This window comes from Diachasma alloeum, unplaced genomic scaffold (assembly GCF_001412515.2).
Source record: "Diachasma alloeum isolate Michigan unplaced genomic scaffold, Dall2.0 Dall_scaffold_00214, whole genome shotgun sequence".
Lineage (NCBI taxonomy): Eukaryota > Metazoa > Arthropoda > Insecta > Hymenoptera > Braconidae > Diachasma > Diachasma alloeum.
In genome coordinates, this window is record NW_021680379.1 from 404,716 (window position 1) to 410,895 (window position 6,180).

Here is a 6,180-nt window from a genome sequence, read left to right on the forward strand (position 1 = left end):
GTAGAAATTGTGAGAAGCTCTGCGACATTGGCTGTTGCAGCGAGATTTACGCACAGAGTGCGCTGCCGTACTCCGCGGCTAGATCGCTGCTGGAACCCTATGCAACACTGACGCGGTGCGCTCCCATTTTTTCATTTTATCGATAATAATAATCATCAATTAGTCGCAAGAGATTATTATTCACTAACAAATCGTTAATTCTTCAATAATTGATTTGAATTAAATGATACGCACAATCTGAGGATTGTGAATTCTTAATTGACGGAATTTGAGGTTAGTGCGGATACAGATAGGTCCATCCCGCATAAACCCCGCGCAGCCCTGTCTCGGTGTGACCCTGCTACGTACCTTTCTAAGGTACATCGCCGCGAAAGACATTGTCGCGTGCCAACTTAGGCCACGACGTTTCTGCGCAACGAAATTGCTACTAGGGGAGCAATGAAGGCATTCATGGAAACGAGACAGCGAGTGAGCTGGCTAAGAAAGGAACAGAAATTGAAACACAATCTCTGTCAATAAGCGTCCATTTCGCCCATGGTATAAGTCGAATTAAGGACGAATTAAACCCCAGAGGGATCACAACAACCGATGGAAGAACCCCAAGGATTGCAAGCAAGCTAGAGCAACAATGCCTGGGGTCAACAGCAAGAGAGCTAAATAACTGACCATGAACAGAGAGAAATTTAGCACAACCATCAGACTCCTCACTGGATATGGATATGGACGGTTCAAGGCACATTGCAAGAAAATAGGCATAGGTAACGACGACCTGTGCAGATTTTCCAATGAAACAAAAGAGGTTAGCTTGCACATTCTGTATAACTGTCCAGCACTGGCGGTACTAAGGTTACGCTGCTAGGGAATCGCTTTCTTCACAGTACATCAGCTCGCAATCAAAGAAGTATTCTATAGAAATATTGTGTGACGAAATTTTAAGAAATTCCGCCACCTGTACACGACTTCATCGTAGAATTTCGAATAAAAATGTAAAAAGTGAGTATGTATAGAGTGATTTCTTTGATCTTACGAGAGAGTGTCGCGATTTTTCCATTCCAAAAGTTAGCACCCTTATCCAAGGGTGATGCAACACCCCATACTAACTTCAGCTTACGGGGACCAGCCATCAGGAACCTCAAGATACTAGCCTCGCGGGAAAAATTAACGTTTGATGCAAATAAAATCCAAAAATAAATAATAAAAAGTACCGATTCAGATTAAAAACGATAAGTCATAAAATATCCGGTTAATTGGAAAATGAATCATTCGTTGCCTTTAAAATTTTTGTTACTTTTGCGGTTTGTTTCGAATTTTATCGGATTGAATTTAGGTCATTACGGTTTAGAGTAAATTTGCAGATAATTGTATTTACTGTTTCGGTTCATTTATTATAATTTTTTTTTAATTTTTTCTATTTCATTGGTTTTATCGAAATAATTCTCGATTTGAAACCCCTCCTCTAGCCTGCCTCCCCTCCTTTCTTTTTCCTCTCATTGTTATCTGCGGTATCATGGCCGTCTTACTCTTAGCTGTGCCCCATTCGAGCTAGGACTACACGGGAAACCATGTAAAACCCCAGTCGCACAGCCGGCCGATTGTGCAGTGCCCTAATATATCCATCTGTCACACTGACTAAATGGAGACACTAGGCCACTGCACCGTACCTACCTCCCGCAATTTTTGTGCGAGCGAGGTGTTCCTGAGCGGTCACCCATCCAAGTACGAACCTAGCTCAACGCTGCTTAGCTTGGATGTCCGCCGAAGCAACACCTCACCCACCTAACCATTACAGTCGGTTCTTCATTTATTATAAATCCTCGCGAATCCTGAAAGAGGGGAAGATCCACCGTGATTCAGAGCCGATAAACCGAGCTTCTCGGTGAGATCTCGTTGATCTCGTTGAGTCCACGTTGCTGATCACTGAGGTTGAGATGGAATACTTATACTCCCCGGCTGATGCACTTCGTGGAGCTGTTGAAGTCACCAGTACGGCTGGAAGGCCATGCCGGTGAACCTAGTCCACTTATCTGCATAGATTGCCATGGACTATCTTCAGCTTTACGGTTTTGTTGTCGGTGATCCCCCAATAGCTCCCGGGAGAGTGACAACGACGATAAAGTGCACTCACTCAGATGAAAAGTGCATCCGCAAGAAAGAAAGGCGAACAGCTGCTCAAAAAACCCCCATTCCGAGTCTCGTTTCGTTACCAACAACTAATTAGGTTTAATATCCGGTTAATTAAATTTCTGTTTAAGAATTATGGCTTAACGTCGAAATACGTCAAAATTACGTTTGAATCAAACTCCCCGCGCGCTAGTCCACATGTACGAGCCCCCGGTGACAGATAGAGGGCACGCCAGTCGCGCTAACCGGCGATGAACATCCGCCAGTCAAACAAGGGTTAGTCGAAAAACTACTGCGGAGAAGGCCCCATCGAGACGAGTGACAGGATCCAGGGTGTTGGTGAGAGATCATCGTCGAGGCCCAACACGAGGAGAAATGGTAAGCCTACATCCTTTCACCATGTGCACTCTCTCCCGAGGAGAGAAGTGAATTTTTCCATAGTGTGCCCTACAGATAATCCCCTGGGATGATTGCACCGGTCCTCAGAGATGACTGATGCCGAGAGGTATTCCCAGCCACCGAACACTCCCCTGGATGAGCTGATAAGTGCACCAACTGAGTGCATAAAACTCTCGTCTAGATCCCTGATCCTCTCCCTGAAGATGACAGTCCCAGTGAGCCCATTGTCACAATGAAGATGAAGTCCAGGACCCGCACGAGAGGATGCACATACCTTACGCCCTGTCGTGAAGTCATCGTGCCTCTTGAGACACAAAGAGGACTTTGTTGAACAATCAGTGCACCACAGAAGTGCATAATTCATCCACAAGCATCTTCGAAACATGTGGGAAAGGTTCTGTATTATCTCTAGTGGAGGAAAAGGAATAAAACGTGTGTAAAAGTGTACACATGCTCTCCACTTTCTGTGGGTGACGCTATAGTGCACCCGGTGGGTTAAATCGTCACTCGAGCGAATTGAAGCCTCAATAGAGTGCTCTTCTAGCTCAGTATGACCTCCCATTGTTTGATTCATTCAATTTAGGGTTTTCTCGTGTGACGAGGCTTCGAAAATCGCGGCATTGAACCTTGTGAGCTCCAGGAATTTCCCGTGACGCCACGAAACTCTCGATTGAGAATGCATACGTCCATGGGGCACAATGGTACTTTTGAGTGGTACTCTTGTTCCCCGTGTCCTTCCCATCAAATGCCTTTTCGTCTCCGTCAATTAATTCACCGTCATATCATCATGTGGGAGTATTATTTGCCTGCAGATCCTTCAGACACTTCAGATTCTGTATGATGCGGGGCGATCGTTGGCATGAATTCTCCAAAACCTCCCATTCCCCTTCGCGCAAATCTCTCGTAAGAATTACTCGACTACTCTCACTCTAGATAGATAATTTTTGTTAAATGGAAATTAGAGTTTTTGAGATTGTATTTGAATCACGTGGGTAAATTAAATGCCAGATATTTTTCCCATTTAATCAAAGTCTCTCTACATCTTGAATTCCCCGATTTTCTAGAGAATTAAGGGAATTTTGATTCGATTCTTTCTGATTGGATTTCTCGTTGTTTCGTTATATTTGCGACAACTTTCCTAAGACCGAGCGGCCGAATCCACCCCGCTCTCCGAATTTTCTCCCAAGTAAGCTATTCCGCGACCTCTCCCTCTGATTTTTCCCAACCTCCAGTTATATTTTTGTGGTTTCTCTCTTTTCGTTCATTACGGTTACGGGTTTGTTGATTCCGCGTTGTTAAAAATCGACGGGCGCCCAACGACAGTTTCTCACAAGAGTAGCTGGCAGTTTTACGGTTTTGGTTTTGGAGGATTTTAGGGAAGTTGGAGCGGAAGAGGCCGAAGGTGACAAACACTGGCTGTCTTCGTTCAAGGATTTTCGTTGCGGCCGGAAAACTTTCGATTTTGTTTGGTTCATTTGGAATTCGCCGTCACAATTGAGACTGGCTACCAAGACCGGGCTCCAAATATAAAAACGTACTTCAGTAAAGGTGGAGCTAGAATAACTTGGGATATTCTAGCTCCACCATGCTTGATGATACTAAATCTTGTAATTAATTCGCACTATTTTCCGAGTGCTCTACAATCTCTTTAAATACACCGGACATTCAAAAGGCTTGAAAATTTTCCTTACGATTTCTCATTTCGTTCATATATTTAACGAATTTGAAATAAATTACAGTATCTCAATTTGAATAAATAGTACATTTCGGAAATGATCAAATCCCTACATAGAAAATTGCGTCTTCAATACATTTGGTGGTTTTCTTCACTGCCCACACATGTTTTTCATTGTTGATTGATTCGAATGTTCACCACGCTCAAATCGATATGGAACAATAGTCAACTATTATTAAAGGTGAAGGAATTTGAATAGTATAGTTCGTTATTCGACGTCAAAGGGCCATTCATCGAATTCCAAGTCTCGACCAATAATTGGGCAAATTTCGAATGCCGAGACTTCATAAGGGTCAAACAAAGAAGACAAGTCAACTAATCCCAAGGGACAAACTCTCCAATCACAACGGGCCAAACACCCACAAGGGTTACGAAAGTCATAAGGGTCAAATGGGGGTAATAGTAAAACCACTTTTAAGGGTTGGAGACTTTTATAAAAGCTAAAAATGGTCAGAGGAGTCGAATGGACCATACGGGAAAACGTGTAAACAGATGCAGTCATAAGGGTCAAACGATCATAAGGTCCACATAAGGTTCAAACTGGAGGCCTTCAGGGTCAAATGCTTATAAGGATCAAATTATGATAACGGTGAAATGGGGGAAATGATTAGAAGGATAAAAAATTCTCAATTTCTACATATCATCTAGGAGAAAAAAGATCTCCATTTTCCATATCGATAAACACAAATTCACTCACTTCCATTTATGGGAATGCTGCCAACTCATTATTTATGGATTATTAATAAATAGGCTTTTTACCATATTCATATTGAGTTTCATGATTAAAGACAATTAGAGAATCAAATAAGAATACAATATTTCATTCATATAGCCGATAAAGTTCTTCGTAAGTAGCAGCTCTACGGTGGTCGAGTGGGTAAAGACAAGGACTAGCAACCCGAAAGTTCCAGGATCGAATCCCGACGAGTCCAACTTTTCACTTATCATTATCAGCCGTTATCGGTTTCTTTAGGAAAGATCAGCCGCTGAATGTGAATTGAATTATAGAAAAATAATGCATTAATTAATTTTTTCAACTATTAAAAATAAGTATTGAGTGGGTCACGGATGCCGATCATCGGTCGATGCTTGGCAACCAATATCGGCCCAAAGTTATCAAACCAAAGCTAGCAGAGGCAAGGCCAAGGGCGATTGAGTATCGGATCCCAAAACTTGGCAGCTTTTGGCTCCCGGTACTGGCTCAATCTTGGCCAGTGATAGGCATATTCACATGGAGAAAAGTGAATGGTAGGGGTTACTTTTATATGGTAGAGGTTACCATAAATTATGGTAAAAGGGTTTCTAAGTCAATCTCAATAGTAATTTTTACTATGTTCAACAGTAAAGCGTACTATGTTATATAGTAATCAATACCATTCGAACATGGTAGGCATTACTATACAATATAGCAACGACAACCATTATTATAGGAGAGATTACCATGTGGATGGTAATCAGTACTATTTATACATGGTAATCTCTCCTTTTCTCGATATCACGGTTTCATTGTCAAGCGGGAGTCTCGCAAGAGACGCCTGTACCTGGGCAGGTTTTTCCCTCAAATGAGGTTTTCCCTTGTCCTTCGGCGAATGCGGTACAGGGGGTTGGGGGGGTGGGAAGAGAACAAATCGTAAAGACCCGAAAGGGTATACGAGAAGAAAAAAATTTATAAATATATATCCCACTTGAAATTTCCATCTCATTATACTCATCATTATCATGATATAGTTTAGTGATCATTATCTTTTATATTCGTCACATTTTATGACTTTTTCACGTTTTACCATATAATATAGGTCATGTTACCATAGTGCATGGTAATCTCTCCTATAAACTATGGTAAACTTTACCAGACGACTATGGGTCCCTTTACCATAATTAATAGTACACTCTACCCTGTAACATGGTAGAGGGTACTATTCAAT